This window comes from Erinaceus europaeus, chromosome 13 (assembly GCF_950295315.1).
Source record: "Erinaceus europaeus chromosome 13, mEriEur2.1, whole genome shotgun sequence".
Lineage (NCBI taxonomy): Eukaryota > Metazoa > Chordata > Mammalia > Eulipotyphla > Erinaceidae > Erinaceus > Erinaceus europaeus.
In genome coordinates, this window is record NC_080174.1 from 29,324,819 (window position 1) to 29,344,306 (window position 19,488).

General features: G+C 38.4%; 1 pseudogene; it reads right to left on the reverse strand.

The window, feature by feature from the left end:
- Window positions 1-17,547: 17,547 nt before the first annotated feature.
- Window positions 17,548-18,128, reverse strand: LOC107523276 (large ribosomal subunit protein uL6-like; annotated as a pseudogene).
- Window positions 18,129-19,488: the final 1,360 nt, after the last annotated feature.

Consider the following 19,488-nt stretch of genomic DNA (forward strand, 5'->3'; position numbering starts at 1 on the left):
CCAGCCTACAGTGACCTAGCACACTGATGAATTTGGTGGAAATACAGGGGAGGATATTCCTGTACAGTTGAAATAACCACCTTCAAGGGCCACAGGATGCTGCTATGTGAATTTAGTCTCCACAATAAATCTTGCCTGAACAGTGAATCTATCCCTGACAGGAAATTCAGCATGAATAGAATATGATCCGTATAGGGAATCCATCTTGGACTGATGACTCATGTTCATTTTATAAGACATAATTTATTACTTTAGGAGCTTTGGAAAAAAAAAGAAATTTTGATGAATTTTCACCAAAATGTCCAACTTTGGCAGAGTTAACTAAGTTATGTCATCGCTCATCAGATAAGATGAGGCTTGAGAACATTATGTTTTAACACAAGAATCAAAGGCTGGGAAGTAGCTCAGCTGGTAGAGTATTAGCCTGCCTGAAGCTCCTGCTTCCATTCTCAAAGCTGCATGTTCCAGAGTGTTGCTACATTAAATAAATCTTAAAAAAGGAATGCAGGATCATTGCTTGTCAGTATATTTGAATACATAGCAATCAAAATGTTTTGTTAGTGATTTAACATTATTTTACAAATTTATCAGATTACAAGAGTATCTTCATATCTGCATATGATGCCTGAAGGTCGCCATCCCCTGGCCCTCTACCAAATAATGAACACTTGGATATTTATCTTGATATGTATATATTTCAAGTACTTTTCTTTTGCAAGGAAGTGATGCTGCAAACCATTTGTAGGTAGAATATATATATTTTTCTGTATTAGGAGAAAAAATAGTTTTGTTTGTAGGATGAACAGAAGTGTTTTGCTGCTTGTGTTAAAAAAACAGAACAAAAGGAAAAAAGCAGAACAAAAGAAAGATTATGAACATTCTGAGTCTGTTCCTCAATTAAAAAAAAAAGAAAAAGAAAAGAAACAAATAGAGACATTAAAAATAATCCAGGAGAATTCCAAAGCAAGATGGCATTAAAGTCAGTTTCTTGCTTTGTGCCCAAGAGAGATATGAAATAATGAACAGAGAGAAACTGAGGGTGTCTCATTGCATGGGATAAGACTGAGGCACACTTTGCCCTTCAAAGACCAACACAGACTGCAGTTGAAAGAATGGAATGTCAACTCTTCAGCATCATTACTTGGATGAGACCTTTCCTTTCATAGTATTCTCTAATTCCATTCCAGGTGGTTCACTTCCTAACAAAGTCCCAAAACCTAGATATAGAACAGGTCCCGTAAGATAGAGCATATGTTCACACGTATCCATAAATTAGGGCAAAATATATACCTGAAAGCAAAAGTACACAATTGTCTGCAGTGAGTCAGTATAAAGTTCCTAATAAAATAGTGTCTACTTAGATACTCTCTTCACCTATTTCATATTGTACTTCCCTCACTCACACCCAAGCTATCCTTATCAGAGCAAGGACTGCAAAAGCTGAATAAGGGAAAGAGACTGGCATACTTTAACAATGACTCTTTAGTCACTATCAGGCCACCCCATCAGCTGGGGCCCTATTTGGGGAGTCCTGAGATTCCCAAACAGACATGATGTGCCTAGACCTTGAATAAATCCCTCTCTCCATTATTACTGGTGATCTATATCAGGAACAACAAAACAGTCCCTTTTGTGGGCCCCTATAGGACCTTGCCCTCAACATGGATCAACAACAGTAGAGAATGTTCCATACTTCGAAGGGAGGCTGGACAACATACTCTATGCTACACCTGAGGAAGATGGGTCCTTATATTGGGGCAGCTTGGAATGTTCCTACTGATGACCACAGAATGTGAGCTCAGATACAGGGATGCAGAGATCACACAGGTTCCTAAGCTGAATATGGGCCCTAGATCAGATTAAATAGATGGAGTTTACAGTCAGCAATATTTATACACTTTTCCCATATTAGGGAGCTACTCTCTTCCCTGATGTAGCTTTCTGGTCCTTTACCCAGTCATGACATCATCTCCCCAGACAATAACTTGTATTTACCTGCATATCAGATTTCAGGCTCAGGGAAACAACAACAACAACAACAACAACAACAAAAAGAAGCAAAAACAAACTAGTACAGCCACAGGCCCTTTGGAATTTAACTAAAATATGCCTACTAGCTATCTACAAAACAGAGACCCCACCAACTCTTCATCTGCACTACTCCAGTCTTTAGGTTCATGATTAGTCAACAACTTGTGTGGCTTTATATGTTAACTCTCTTTTCAGTCACCAGGTTCCAGATGCTAGCATGATGCCAACCAGACTTCCCTGGACAGCCAACCCCACCAATGTGTCCTGGAGCTCCAATTCCCCAGAACCCTTACCCACTAGGGAAAGAGAGAGGCAACTGGGAGTATAGTTTGACCTGTCAATGCCCATGTTCAGTGGGGAAGCAATTACAGAAGCCAGATCTTCCACCTTCTGCAATGACCTTGGGTCTGTATTCCCAGAGAAAAGCTATCAAGGGAGGGAATGGGATACGGAGGTCTGGTGGTGGGAATTGTGTGGAGTTGTACCCCTCTTATCCTATGGTTTTGTCATTGTTTCATATATATAAACAAGAATGTGGAAAATATTCATGCTTTATTGGACAAAGGGTGGATACAGAGAGACTCTTGGGGACTGTAACATGGCGGGTGGGAGTGGTGGGCACATAATAAGGCAGCTGTCCTAGTCAGGGAACTACAAAGGTAAACACAGAAATTGCATGGAGGTACATATTCTTGATTCAGCTGAACTTCTCAGAGAAGTTCAGGTATTTTACACAAACTAGTACGTTGAGAAATGCAAGAAAGTATTCTGGATTATACTCCCATCCTCCTGCCCTTTTGGTTTTACACAAACCTCATGAAGTGCACTGAGTGTTCCAAAAAGAGATTTTGTGGTGCCACAAACATGTTTTCAATACCCTTGAGACTCTTTTAAATTTTTCCTTGCCTTAGAATACTCTGGTTGCCAGACTTCCCAGGGCAGATGGCCCCACCAATGCATCCTGGACCTCTGCCCCACTAGGGAAAGAGAGAGACAGGGTAGGAGTACAGATCAAACTGCCAATGCCCACGTTCAGCGGGGAAGCAATTATTGAAGCCAGACCTTCTACCTTCTGCACCTCATAATAACCTTGGGTCTGGACTCCCAGAGGGATAAAGAATAGGAAAGCTGTCAAGGGAGGGGATGGGATATAGTGTTTCCGTGGTGGGAATTGTGTGTAGTTGTACCCCTCTTATCCTATGGTTTCTGTCAGTGTTTCCATTTTATAAATAAAAACTAAACTAAACTAAACTAAACTAAAATAAAATTGAAACAAACAAAAAATATCCAGTTGCATCCTTCAAGTCTGTGTTATAGCTACTTATAAGCAACATATAGTTGCTTTTTACATTTAGTTAATCTATTTTATTTTCATTTTCATGTGTAGCTTTATTTCAGGTAAGTAAATTCTTTGAAGGCTTTCTCAGTATTTAGTTCACTGGTGGCTGGTGGATTTCCATGCCTATTTGGAGCTCTTCTGGTTGAATGCATAGGAGAATTCCAGTATGGAGGTTACAGTTCTGCTCCTATTGACTGATGAGTTTAGTAAATTTACACTAAGGGTGATTGTTGTTGTATATGAGGTATTACTGCTGGCATTATGACTTTAATACTTTAGATCTATCATCTCTCTCTCTCTCTCTCTATATATATATATATGTATATATATATCCCCCTCCATCTATTTATAGATAGGTGCCCCTTCCTATCAGCTGTCATAATAACTTCAAATACAAAGCTTAGTACTTATAGAAATCAGTTGAGGCAAGGAATATTAATTCAACCAAATAAAGCTACAGCAGCACTTGCTGAAAAATAAAAAGTAACTAAATATTCTAAATTACTCATTCTGAGAGCAAAGCAGAATAAAATAAAATAGAAGAAGAAATTTTATTTATTTATTTATTTATTTAAGAAAGAAGAAAATTTAAAGGAGCAAAATGGACATACAAAAGACTACAATGCATGCCAACTTGAGACCTCCGGAGACTATGATATCACAAACTCTCTAGAACAAGCTTCTAAATATGGGAAAGGAACTGAATAACCAAGTCTGTTGTTCAGAACTCCTTTTTCTTTAAATGCAAAAAGATCTACCAAGACAGAAAGCAGTGAATGATCAAGAGTTCAAACAGAGAAAAGAATATTGATAGCTGCAAGGGGGAAAAGCATCTGACATACACATGCTCTCATAAAACTTTTTGTTAGAGTTTTGAGGAGAAACTACAGGCCAAGAGAAGATGGAATGACATATTCAAAATATTCAAAGATAAAAAAGCTACCAAGAAAGTGAAAGGAGAAATAAAAATCTTGGTGAAGAAAAAAGCTGAAGGGGGCTGGGTGGTGACATACCTGTTTAAGTGCACACATTATTGTGCACAAGGACCTGAGTTCAAGCCCCTGGTCCCCACCTGCAGGGGGGAAAGCTTCCTGAATGGTGAAGCACAGCTGCAGGTATCTCTCTTTCTCTCATCCCCTTCCCCCATGCTCAATTTCTGGCTGTCTATATCCAATAAACAAATATAATAAAATTTAAAAAAAACAGAAAAAAGCTGAAGGAATTTGCTAACAGTAGACTTCCCCTTCAAGGAAGGTTGGATGGAGCTAGCTGACAAAAATTCAAAAGGAAAGCAAATAAATGCACAAGGAATTGAGCAAGAAACTAAATAGGTAGAAGTAGACCAAAGAGAACATAAAGACAATAGCAAGTCATCACAAGTCTATTCTAAGAATAATATCTTTATGTATCATTGAATTTTAACATTGTATGTAGGCTTCACTGCATTATTGATGAGGTCAGATGTCTTCAGGGTGGTCTGCCTATGAACTCAGTTATGCATCACTGAAAATCAGCTTGTGTGTAACCATTGTTTGATTTATGACTTCTTCCTCTCTTTCCTTTTTCTCACTCACTAATCACTAATTAATTACAGCTATTCTAAACTCTTTCTAAGACTATAAGAAACCCCTTGCTTTCTCTCTCTCTCTCTCTTTTTAAAATTTCTTTATTGGGGAATCAATATTTTACATTCGACAGTAAATACAATAGTTTGTACATGCATAATATTCCCCAGTTTCTCATATAACAATAAAAACCCCACTGGGTCCACTGTCATCCTTTTTAGACCTGTACTCTACCCCACACCTACCCCAGAGTCTTTTATTTTGGTGCAATACGCCAATTCCAGTTCTGGTTCTACTTGTGTTTTCGCTTCTGATCTTGTTTTTCAACTTCTGCCTGAGAGTGAGATCATCCCATATTCATCCTTCTGTTTCTGAATTATTTCACTTAACATGATTTTTTTCAAGGTCTATCCAAGATCGGCTGAAAATGCAGAAGTCACCGTTTTTACTAGCTGAGTAGTATTCTATTGTGTATATATACCACAACTTGCTCAGCCACTCATCCATTGTTGGACACCTGGGTTGCTTCCAGGTTTTGGCTATTACAAATTGTGCTGCTAAGAACATATGTGTACACAGATGTTTTTGGATGGGTGTGTTGGGTTCCTTAGGATATATCCCCAGGAGAGGAATTGCAGGATCATAGAGTAGGTCCATTTATAGCCTTCTGAGAGTTCTCTAGACAGTTCTCCACAGAGGTTGGACCAATTGATATTCCCACCATCAGTGCAGGAGGGTTCTTTAGACCCCACAACCTCTCCAATATTTGCTGCTGCTACCTTTTCTGGTGTATGACATTCTCATGGGAATGAAGTGGTATCTCACTGTTGTCTTTATTTGCATTTCTCTGACAATCAGAGACTTGGAACATTTTTTCATGTGTTTCTCAGCCTTTTGGATCTCTTCTGTGGTGAATATTCTGTCAATGTCCTCTCTCCTTTTTTGGATGAGGTCATTTGTTTTCTTGTTGTTGAGTTTGGCAAGCTCTTTATATATTGTGGTTATTAGCCTCTTGTCTGATGCATGGCATGTAAAGATCTTGTCCCATTCTGTGACGGTTCTCTTTGTTTGGGTATTGGTTTATTTTTCTGTGCAGAATGTATTTAATTTTATGTAGTCCCATAGGTTTATGCTTGCCTTAGTCTTCTTTGTAATTGGATTCGTTTCATTGAAGATGTCTTTAAAATATATGCGGAAAAGAGTTCTGCAAACATTTTCCTCTAAGTATCTGATAGTTTGTGGTCTAACATCCAAGTCCTTGATCCACTTGCAATTTACTTTTGTGTTTGGTGAAATATAGTGGTTCAGTTTCATTCATCTGCATGTTTCAACCCATTTTTTCCAACACCATTTGTTGAAGAGACTCTGCTTTCCTCATTTAGTAGTCTGGGCACCTTTGTCAAAGATTAGATGTCCATAGGTGTGGGGGCTTACTTCTGGGCTCTCAATTCTATTCCACTGGTCAATGTATCTATTCATGTTCCAGTACCAAGCAGTTTTGATTACAGTGGTCCTATAATACAATTTGAGATCTAGGAGTGTGATGCCTCCAGTTCTGTTCTTTCTTTTCAAGATTGTTTTGGCAAATCTAGGTCTTTTTTGTTTCCAGATAAACATTTGTAGCATTTGTTCTATTCTAAAAAATTTGTATATGGCTCTGGGTAGTATATTCACTTTGATGATGTTAATTCTTTCAACTGATGAACATGGAATATCTTTCCACTTCTTTGTGTCTTTTTCAATTTCCTTGAGTAGTGACTCTCTATTGGGTCACTACTCTGTTGGGTGTTGTAAAGTGTACCACACTCCCAGCCTGTCCCTATCTTTCCCCAAGGGGGCAGGGTTCTGAAGAGGTGGGTTTCCGGGACACATTGGTGGAGTTGTCTGCCTAGGGAAGTCAGATTAGTGTCACAGTAGCACTTGCAATTTGTTAGCTGGAAAAGAATTAAGATATAAAGCAGAATAAATTGTTTAATAATTTGGAAACTATAAGTAAGAATATAGTATATGAGATTTGGGGGTCTCCATTTTGGAAAAAGTTATGAAGTCTATTTTAGGTATATTCCAAGGGGCCCATGACTTTACTAATTTATTAACATTTTATATAGCAGGGAATGATGATATTTTAATTATAAAATGGAAATATTGACAAGACTCTACAATAAGAAGTGTACATTTTATACAATGCCCACCTCCAGAGCTCCATATCCAACCCCTCTCTTGATAACTTCCCTATTCTTTATCACTCTGGGAGTATGGACCCAGGATCATTGTGGGGTGCAGAAGGTGGAAGGTCTGGCTTCTGTAATTGCTTTCCCACTGAACATGGGTTTTGGCAGGTAGATCCATATTCCCAGCCTGTCTCTATCTTTCCCTAGTGGGGCAGTGATCTGGGGAAGTAGGATTCTAAGACACATGGTAGGGTCCTTTGCCCAATAATTCAGGTTGGCATCATGGTAGTATATGGAACCTGGTGGCTGAAAAATGTTAACATATAGAGTTGAACAAATTGTTGGCTAATCATGAGCCTAAATGCAAGAATATTTCAGATGAAGATTTGGGGTCTCCATTTTGGAAAAAGCTAGTAGGTCTATTTTAAGTATATTCCAAAGGGCCTATGTTTTTGCCTTCACCTGACATATAATATGCATATGGACCCAGGTTATTGTCTGTGGAGATGGTGTCATAGTGTGAAAAAAAGGACTAGAAATCTGGATCAGGGAAGAGAGTAGCTCCCAAATACGGGGAAGGTATACAAATATTGTTGACTGTAAGCCCCACTGATTTGATCTTGTGCTCATATTCAGCATAGGAGTCTATGTAACCTCTGCATCCCTGTAGGTCTGAGCTCAAATTCTGTGATCACAGCTAGGAACATTCCAGGTTGCACTAATTTCAGGACCCATCTTCCTTGGGTAGCAGTATGTTGTCCAACTTCCCTTTGGAGAATGGAACCTTCCCTACCATTGTTGATCCATTTTGAGGGCCAGGTCCAATAGGGGCACATAGAGGAGTCCATTATGTAGTTTCTGAGGAAGATGACCAGTGACAGTGGTGAGAAGGATCTGTTATTATTTATTTTCCCTTTTGTTGCCCTTGGTGTTTTTTTTTATTGTTGTGGTTACTATTATTGTTGTTGTTGATGTCATTGTTGTTGGATAGGATAGAGAGAAATGGAGAGAGGAGGGGAAGACAGAAAGGGAGAAAGATAGACACCTGCAGACCCGCTTCACCACCTGTGAAGCGACTCCCCTGCAGGTGGGGAGCCAGGGTCTCGAACCGGGATCCTTATGCTGGTCCTTGTGCTCTGTGCCAAAGTTTCCTTTTTAATGCTACTCATGGGGAGGATGCATAGTAGAACAGGTGGTTATTTCAGGTATGTTACTCCTGACACTCTTCTCCTGATCTTCATTCCTTCAAAGTGATGAGCATAGTTCCAAGTGTTGGACTGGTATGGTGTGCATGGTATCAAATGATAAACAGGTATCTTGATGATCTCCAATTTCTCTCTAAAAAGTCCTAATTACTTTATGCTATGTTTCATTAGCACATTTTTATGTCGAATAACTAAAAAACTTTTACATCCTGTTCATTTCTTTCAAATTATGCTATTTATATTTAAAATATACAAGGAACTGGGACTCTGGAGATAAAGAAGTAGTTGCACACTTAAATTTCATGCCTGAGTTCACAGAGGACTCAAATTCAGTCATTGACTCCACCACATTCCGGAACTGAGTTGTCTATTTTTTTCTCCCAAATAAAATTAAAAAAAAAAATCTGTAAGGAGCTGGTTTAAAGTTGGTTAAAATTTCTGATGAAAATTTCTGCTCCATGTATCATTTTTTATTCTGAACTAAAGACAAAAATGCATCACAAAGGGAGTCGGACGGTAGCGCAGCGGGTTAAGTGCAGGTGGTGCAAAGCACAAGGACTGGAGTAAGGATCTTGGTTCCAGCCCCCTGCTCCCCATCTGCAGGGGGTTTGCTTCACAAGCGGTGAAGCAGGTCAGCAGGTGTCTATCTTTATCTCCCCCCTCTGTCTTCCCCTCCTCTCTTCATTTCTCTCTAAACTATCTAACAACAATGACATCAATAGCAACAACAATAACTACAACAATAAAAAACAACAGCAACAAAAGGGAAAATAAATAAATATAAAAAATTAAAAAATGCATCACAAAAATAAAACTATTATCTCTGACAACCTATATTAAAATCATCAAACAAGTAAATGCAGTAAAACTTGAGGTTAACTTAGACCCCACTAAAATCCCAGGTGTATTTTCTCTCCAACTTGAGGCCATACTCAATAAACCTAATGCTAGATTAGATACAACAAATCACACTTAATGCTTTAACAGCTGTGTAAAAGTCTAAGCTTGTCAGATATAGAAGGGACTACAAAAGCTGGTAAAAGGCAGGAGACTGGCTCACTTAATGATGGCCTTTTTGGTCAGTACCAGGCTATCATCTGGGGTCTTAGTCAGGAAATCCTTGGATCCACATAGCTCTGATGGGCCTAGACCTCCAATACATTCCTCTTTTCATCATCACTAATCACTTGTACCAGGAACATCATCACAAGCCCTTCTGAGGGCCTATCCAGGATCTTGCCCTCACTATAAAGTAGCATCGGTAGTTGTTTGGACATGAACATAATTAGCATATGGTTGACATTTGCCTGTGAGCATTCAAGGGATTTATACAAACCCACAAGAGATTGTGGATGTGTAGAAAGTTATTTAAGCTAGTGACTGCTGGAAATCACTCTTTTAAAAATATATTTATTTATTATTGGGTAGAGACAGAAAGAAATTGAGGGGGTGGGAGAGATAGAGAGGGAGAGAGACAGAGAGACACCTGCAGAACTGTACCACTCCTGAAGCTTTTCCTCCTGCAAGTGGGGACAAGGGCCTTGAACCTGCATCCTTGTGCACTGTAATGTGTATGCTTAACCAGGTGCAACACTGTCTGGCCCCTGAAATCACTCTCTGTTCCTGCTGCCCTTGTCTGCTCACCTTCTTTGTCTCTGGGACTCACCATGTTGTATCTCCCAGACCCAAAAACATGTGGTTGAACATGATAACTAGCTTATGGACAACTAACTAACTTCCCACCATCATGACTAGCTAATTTTGCTCCTTTGCCTATTTTGCTGCCACGGTTTTTATGTACCTAAATAACCACAAAGTAATAAACTCCTGTTTGTTTGACCCCCCCCCCCCAGATAAAGCATGCAGAACTTTTATTTTTTAATTACTATAGGCAGGGAGTATCCCAGTTTCTGAAGGGAGGCTGGGTTATCCTACTCTGCCACTCCAGGAATTCTGGTCACGAAATGAGTGCAGTCTAGAATGTTCTCATCTGTGACTATGTACTACAAGCTCATAGTGACAGGGACTCAGAGGCTATACAGGCTTCTGCACTAAAAATGAATATACATGGGCCCTGGGCCCATGTAACTATTTACCATGATGTGGTAAATAGCTAATTGCATTTATATATTATCTTCAAGTTCTATATTTTTAGGTAACCTGAATGTTAACCATCAAAAAATACCAAAGTCATAGGGTCCTAGGAACATGCCTAAAATAAACTTCCTCATTTCTTTTCACCCTAAAATTCCTATTCTCAAAAAAAAATCCCCTTCTTAGTGGGTCTAGTCCTACTTTTTTCTTCCTGTTTATTTTACTTTCTTGTTCCTGCTTATTGAGCATTTCGTCCTGCTTTATATCTTAAGTACCTTTCAGGCACCAAGTTGCAGATGCTATTATGATTCCATTCTAAACTCTGTGCAAACCACCTCACTAATATGTCCTGGAACCTCACTTCCCCAGAACCCTACTCCTCTAAGGAAATTGGGGGTATGGATCACTAAGAATTTGGGGGTATGGATCAACCTTGCCAACACTCATGTTCAGAAAAGAAGCAATTACAGAAGCCAGAGCTCCCACCTTCCACACCCCTAAAAGAATTTTGTTCCATACTTTTATGGGGGAGAAAATGTTAGGGGAAGATGATTAGAGGGCTCTGAACCCAAATTCCATCAGGATCCAGGAAGAGAAGAGGGAAAAAATAAGAACATTCTGAGGTAGTAGTAGGTATAGGTGCCACTTGGAAGAGAAAACAGGGTCATAGAAAAATATTATAGTTATAGAAATAATAATCAACCCATAAATGTGACTTTGGGAGAACTACTGTAGTTTCCAATGGAGGGAATAGGGTTACAGAACTCAGGTGATGGGGATAGTATGGAATGGTACCCTTGTTATAATTTTGTAAGCAAATATTAAATAACTAATAAAAATGGCAACCCACCAAAAATGCATGCACAGCAAAAGATTTTGCTCATTTTGTCAAGTTTGAGATGCATTTATACAAATAGATTTTTGAGGGTTTAAGTATTAAGCTTTAGTTTTAGTAAAGCTGAAAGTTGGGTAAGGAGCTGTGAATTAAGCTATTTTTCTGATTCCTACAATAGCAAAAGGCTTATTGGCTTTGTGACTTCAGGGAGCAGGATACAGATTTCTTTTGTGTTTGTTGTGAGGATCCAGCAGGGTAATGTTGTTGAAGCAGCAGGTGTACTGTTTCCCCTGTGTTTGAGGAACTCAGTTTCATCCATATAGATTAATCCTTCCTTTAAAAAATATCTCTTGGCAAATGTTATGGGTCAAAATGTTTGTCTCCAAAATTCCTTTTTTTTTTTTTTTTTTTTTGGGAAATCTAGTAGTGGTTGTATTTGTAGTGAGGACCTTCAAAGAGGTAATTAGTCTAAAATGAAGCCTAGGTGTGGGGTCTAATCCAGTCTGACAGATATCCTTATACTGAGAGGAAATTTGGACACACAGATACTAGAGATATGAACGTAAAGAAGAGAGACCATATGAGAAGACAGAGTGAAGGCAGCTAACTGTAATCTAAGAAGGAAGGATTCATTGGAAACAAAATTTAGCTATTCCTTGAACTTGAACTTGTAGCCTTCAGAACTGTGAGAAAATGAATTTCTGTTATTGAAGTCAGCTAAGCTCTGGTACTTTGTTATGACAACCTTAGAAGATTAATGCATACAATATACTTCCTTTCTTTTCTTTCTTTCTTTCTTTCTTTCTTTCTTTCTTTCTTTCTTTCTTTCTTTCTTTCTTTCTTTCTTTCTTTTGCCTCCAGGGTTATTGCTAGGGCTTGATTACCACACTAGGAATCCACAGCTCCTGTGGCAATTTTTAAAAAATTTTTTTGGATAGGACAGCGAGAAATTTAGAGGGGGGAAGATAGGGAGAGAGAAAGATACACACTGGCAGACCTGCTTCACTGCTTGTGAAGTGGCCTCCCTGCAGTTGGGGAGCTGGGGGCTTGAACCAGGATCTTTAAGCAGTCCTTATGCTTTGTACTATGTGAGCTTAACCTGGTGTGCTACCACTGGGCCCCAAAATATGTTTCTTGATGGTACTCTTGTTTGACAAAGAATTTTCAGGTTTAATGGTTGTTGAAAAATATTTGACTTTCCCAAATTTGTTAACCATGGCAAATGGTCTTTCAACAGCACATGCATAGCTTCAACCAAAGACAAAAAAAAAAAAAGTATGAACTTTTGCAGTATGTGTGATCCAGTTCTCTCTCTCCCTCCCTCTATCCCTGTGTCTCTCCTATATCTAAAAAATATGCAGATTTTTGTTATTAAAGAATCTACATTATGTTGCTTTCTTGTCCATATGATTATTTTTTTATCATTTAGGTAAATTAAACTTTATTTCACACAAAAACATGTTGGACAAGAGATAGAAAGAGAGAGAGAGAGAGAAAGAGAGAGAGAGAGAGAGAAAATAAGAGAGAGAGATGGAGACCCGACTCACAAGCTAGATGGACACATTTTGGTCCCGGGAGACAGAGCAAGTGTAAAGGTAGGGAAAGACTTACATGATGCTGTCTGGGCCAAAAAGAAAGTGACTATCGGAGTACTGTATTCTTTTTAAATAAGTCTTACAACCAGAAAGTATATATAAAAGTTCATTAATATAGTAATAATAGTACTGTCCAAAAGATGCTAAGCTTCTCTCAGATTATATCACTGAGAAATTTAAAAAATGGGATACAGGTTTATGGGAGAGAGATTCTAGTAAGACTCATTATTCTAAATTTCTCCCATTTTAGAGACTTAGTACAGGAATTCTCTCTTATGAAATTCAAGATTCAAGCCCCAATTCAAAATAACTTTTTTACTTTACCATGTGAGTTTTATTATTATTCAAATTGCATAGTCAGCTTTACTTGATGAGTTTACTTGATTGAATAAAAAATTTTAAAGGTTTATTTATTTTATGAGAAAGAAAGAAGAGAAAGAGACACAACAGAGAGAAATCGTTTTGCATGTACAGTGATGGACATCAAACTCCTGACATCATGCATGCAAGTCCTATGTGATATCTCTAAGTCACCACCCCAACCACTTAGTTGTTTATTTAATTTTTTAAAATTTATTTTTTATTTAAGAAAGGATACATTAACAAAACCATAGCATAGGAGGGGTACAACTCCACACAATTCCCACAACCCAATCTCCATATCCCATCCCCTTTCCCATTCTCTATTCCTCTGGGAGCTTGGACCCAGGGTTGTTGTGGGTTGCAGAAGATGGAAGGTCTGGCTTCTGTAATTGCTTCCCCGCTGAACATGGGCGTTGATTGGTCGGTCCATACTCCCAGTCTGCCTCTCTCTTTCCCTAGTAGGGTGGGTCTCTGGGGAAGCTGAGCTCTAGGACACATTGATGGGGTCTTCAGTCCAGGGAAGCCTGGCTGGCATCCTGATGGCATCTGGAACCAGGTGGCTGAAAAGAGAGGTAACATACGAAGCCAAACAAATTGTTGAGCAATCATGGACACAAAGGTTGGAATAGTGGAGAGGAAGTGTTGGGGGGGTACTCACTGCAAACTCAAGTATACTGCTTTCAGGTATATATTTTGCACTTGTTTATGGATACGTGTGAACATGTGCTCTCTCTCACAGAACCTGGTGTATATCTAGGTTTTGGGACTTTGTTAGAAAGTGAACCACCTGGGATGGAATTAGAGAATACTATGAAAGGAAAGGTCTCACCTGAGTGATGAAGCTGAAGGGTTGTCATTCCACACCTGAAGTCTCTGGACACAGTCTGAGCTGAAGCATGTTGAGGTAATTTAATTTTAATTTGCTACTAATCTATTAATAGAAGATTATAAGATTGTAAGGTTATAGTGTATAGTTCCACACCACATGCACCATCAAAGTTTTTTATCCCTACACTCCCATCTCCCAAAGATAATCATCATAATTCTCATAAGTCTTAGAAGCTATTTGATTGTTTCTGGGTTTTTTTTCCCCAAGTTTATCTGGATCTGATAGATTATTATTTTATTTTTTGTTTCCTAACTCCTTAGTGAAATATTCTTTCAACTCTTTAATGTGCTTCTCTATACTATGCTTACAGTCTTGGAGAGTCTTTCTCTGATAGCTTTTCTATGTCTTTTTTTTAAGTTTATTTTAAGATTTTTATTAGTGATTTAATAATGATTTACAAAATTATAAGATACCATGGATACAATGCCACACCATTCCCACTACCAGAGTTCTGAATCCCTATTCCTTCACTGTAAGGTACAACAGTTATCCTAAGGTTGCAGATACGGGTTAATTATTTTTTTTTTTTATAGGTTAACTGCTATTTCTACAACTATCTGTCTATATTTGTAAGTATTTGCACATTTTTTCAACCTTTAAGAAGAGAGCATATTTCAACACATTTATCTTGCTCACATTTATGTGAATCATTTTATGAGCTACCTACATGGTGGCTCTAGGTCATCATGGTTTGAGTGATTTAAAAAAAACAACTTTTGTTTTTATTAGTGACTTAATAATGATTGTCAAGATTGTGGGATAAGAGGGGTACAGTTTCACAGAATTTTCACCACCAGAGTTCCATATCCCACTCCTTCCACTGGAGGGTTCCCTGTTCTTTATCTCTCTAGGAATATGGACCAGTGACCATTATGGAGTGTAGGAGGTGGAAGATCTGGCTTTTGTAACTGCTTCTCTGCTGTATCTGGGCATTGAAAGGTTGATCCATACCCCCAGCCTGTTTCTATCTTTTCCAACTTTATTTTTATTTTTACTATTTTTATTTTTCTCTTATTTTTCCATAAATTTTGTTTTGGTGACAGACCAAACTTCTTTTAGTCACAAAGTCTCTTTTTTATTATTTATTTTTTTATTTAAGAAAGGAGGCACTAACAAAACCATAGGATAGGAGAGGTACAACTCCACACAATTCCCACCACCCCATCTCCGTATCCCGTCCCCTCCCCTGATAGCTTTCCCATTCTCTATCCCTCTGGAAGTATGGACCCAGGGTTGTTGTGGGTTGCAGAAGGTGGAAGGTCTGGCTTCTGTAATTGCTTCCCCACTGAACAGTCTCTCTGTTTTTTTGGTGTGTCCTTGCCTGTAATTCAGTAGGCTAATGCCATTGAGGTCATGGATTAAAAGGCCATAAATTCCCCTTTCTCTCTTCCAGCAATGTATGTTGCCTTTACTACTTGCTGTACATAGAGGGAAAATGGCACTATGCCCTGTCAGAGCTCTAACTTCTTTGTTTTGGCTTCAGTCCCATGCCCCTTCACACCACAGCTACATGCATGATCACCCACCTGAGGCTGTGGTGCTTTTGTGGATGTCTTAACTGTAGTTGGTGAGTTTTGTTATGTTTGATAGTTGTAGATATTTGTTTTAGGGGAGACAGTGTAGTTCCCAGTTACTCCATGGCCACACCTCCTGGAAGTCTCTCTGGTGTATTTCTCTTAATGGATTATTTTAAAAATATATACCTTACCTGATACTTATCAGTGATTCAATTATTTTTTATGAAAATATTTTTATTAATATAACTGACATAAAATGTTCTTTTAAAAAATTTTTATTTATAAAAAGGAAACAATGACAAAAACCATAGGGTAAGAGGGTACAACTCCACACAATTCCCACCACCAGAACTCCATATCTCATCCCCTCCCCTGATAGCTTTCCTGTTTTTTCACCCTCTGGGAGTATGGGCCCAGGGTCATTATGGGATACAGAAGGTGGAACTAGCTTCTGTAATTGCTTTCCCACTGAACATGGGCATTGGTTGATCCATACTCCCAGCCTGTCTCTTTCCCTAGTGGGACGGGGTTCTGGGGAAGCAGGGCTCCAGGACACATTGGTGGGATTGTCTGTCATCTGCCCAGTTGGCATAATGTTAGCATCTGGAACCTGGTGGTTGAAAAAAAGAGTTAACATATAGAGCCAAACAAATAGTTGACTAATCATGAACCTAAAGTCTGGAAAACTTAATATGAAGAGGTGGGCATTCTCTGTTTTGTAGATAGTAGTCCTATTTTAGTTATATTCCAAAGAGCCCATGACTATACTCTTTTTTTTTTTTTTCCCCTAAGCCTGACATCTGAAATGCAGGTGGATCTAAGTTATTGTCTGGGGAGATGATGTTATGGCTGGATCAGGGAAAAGAGTAGCTCCCAAATGTGGGAAAGTTATATAAATATTATTGACTGTAAATCCCATTGATTTGATCTAATCTGGGACCCATATTCAGTTTAGGAGCCTATGTGACCTCTGCATCCCTATATATCTGAGCTTACATTCTGTGGTTATGAGTAGGAACTTTCTAAGTTTCCCAAATTTCAGGACCCATCTTCCTCAGGTGGAATGACATAAAAAGTTCTATTAGTTTTAGACATGCAACGTAATTGCTTGCTACTGTATGTATTTCAAGTGATAGTTATTCAATTCTAAATATGATTCCATAAATATAGTTTAAAAATTTGAATCTGAGAGAATAGGTCATTCTTTATATCTTCTAATTAGTATTTTGTTCTCCTTATGAAACTTTTGCTTATATGAACTCTCTTAAAATTCCTTTCACTGACCTTGATAAGTAACTAATAAAATGCAGAAGACTCAATGTGCAGGGCCTTACTACTTATCACCTAGTTTCAGGGAAGTAAGTATGAACCATGCTGGGCCTCTTAAGACCAACCTAGAGTCCTAATGAATGATTTATTGTTCTTGTGTCACAGGTTATAAGTCACCTTGCAGATGCTAATTCCAGAAACACCTGTTAGCATTGCTAAGGAAGGGTCAAAGAGATCTATGTTCTGAGATGTAGGTGTAGTAGCTGGCACAAAAGAGAGCAGACTCTTTTGCTTGCAGGTTCAGGAGCCCACTATTATAACTTAGTGGTAGAAATAAAAAGATAGGCCAAAGAACTGCTTGTAGAAATGAGATGTATTCAAGAGAAGATAGTTCTGAATGTGATCAAAGCTTCATATAGACATGTGTCAACTTACAAGGGGGTCAGCAAGAATGAAACTATAAACAGTGCTGTTCCCAGAGTTAACTTGATCAAAATACTGGGTTCTTGGAAAAAAATTATGACATATTTTTGCTTAGAAAAGTATAGAAAAGCAAATCATGACTTTTTTTTTTGAGGAAAAGTTCCAAACCAGTAATGGCTTTTATTTAATCTTTTAAGAGATCACACATCATCCCATTATTTTGCTGCTTGTGTGGTTGGACACCGTAGAGATTATTCATTAGCCTGCTGAACTGTTTCTTTTTCAGAAAAAGATACCATCCAAAAATTTCCAGATATCTTTGTTTTTAACAGTTGTAGCGTGCTGAATCAATGCAGCTGAATTTGATGTCATTTCCTTCATGAATTAATTCATCTTTCTGGGCTTGTGATACCTAGCATGCAACACCTGACCTCATTCGAACCCTGCATATGTATTTTTCTCCCAAGAAGTTTCTGATTTCAACAAGAGACCCATTCTCCTGAATAACAACGTTCATAGGGGAGTGAGTATACACAACCTCATTTTGTATCAGAAGCGCAGTGTAACACCCTTGATCATGTTCTGTACATGGCTGCGGAAAGTGCGAACAGTAGCCAGTTCCTTTCTATTTCCCCACCATTTGTCAACTTGGAGCCGCTTCTTTTTCTTTCCGAGGAGACTGAGCTTCATGTCGATGTGGTTGAAGTCCCTCCGCAGGGTGCCTCTGGGGCCCTTCACAATGACTGTGCGGCCCTTCAGAGAGATGTCGGCATTCTCTGGAATGTTGACGTTCTGGTTGCTGAGAATGGTATTCATTCTCGCAGTAGATGCGGCAAAGCAAATCATGACTTTTTGAACCACCCAGTATTTTTGGGGTCAGCAGTCAGCAAATTTGGAACCTTTCTGTAGCAAATCAGAGAGACTAGTTGACTGCCCTGAAAACTTGTCTAATAATTTTAATGTCACCTTTGATTTGGTATCTTATGCCTCTTTAGCTGGTGATGTCTGAGAAAAAGAAAATGTATTCATGATGTTGTGGAAGAGAAAAAATAGACATTATGGCTAAATTCTTAGACAGGATCTTGTCACATTACCAAGTCGATAACAAGAAGTTAAAAAATGATTACTTACAGCTTATACCTAAGCATTATGGCTATGGCTAGTTTATATATAACAGTTCTGACATATTTCAGATATTTGTAGATTTTTCTATTCTCTTTTGTTATTAGAGGACACCTGATTTTATAAAAGGAAAGCTTGTGTGAAGATGAGTTTTTTAAATTTTTTAAATTTATTTATTTTCCCTTTTGTTGCCCTTGTTGTTTTCATTGTTGTTGTAGCTATTATTGTTGTTGTAGTTATTATTATTGTTGATATTGATGTCACTGTTGTTGGATAGGACAGAGAGAAATGGAGAGAGGAGGGAAAGACAGAGAGGAGGAGAAAAGATAGACACCTGCAGACCTGCTTCACTGCTTGTTCCACACAACAATAAAACTCCTACTAGGTCTTCCTCTGCCATCATGTTCCAGGCCTGAACCCTCCTTCCTATCCCAAAGTCTTTTACTTTGGTGCAATACACCAACTCCAGTCCAAGTTCTGCTTAGTTTTCCTTTCTAAACTTGTTTTTAAGTTTCTGTCTATGAGATCATCAAATATTCATATTTTTGTTTTTGACTTATCTCACTTAACATGAGTTAAGTTTTTTTTTTTTTTTAACAATTTGGTTTCATTGAAGGTGACTTTAAAATTTAGATAGAAAAGAGTTTTGCCAATATTTTCCTCTAAGTATTTGATAGTTTCTGGTTTAATATCTAAGGGCTGTTGAAATCCTCTCCTATTAGTGTGTTGCTGTTAATATATTACTGTAGCCCTTTCAGTAGATGTTTGCATATATTTAGATGACATCTCATTGGGTACATAGATGTTAATTGTTAAGACCATTTGATTGACTGATCCTTTGAGCATTAATTAATGTCCATCCCTATATTTAAAATTTTTTTCTGTTTTAACGTCTATTATGTCAGGTTGAGAATAGCTGTTCCTGCCCTTTTTTGTGGGCCATTGGCTTGTATGGTAGCTTTCCACCCTTTCACTATGAGTCTGTATTTGTCCTGTTGAGTTAGGTGGGATTCCTGCAGATAATATATGGTTGGGTAGTGTTTTATGATCCATCTCCTCCTCTGCCATTG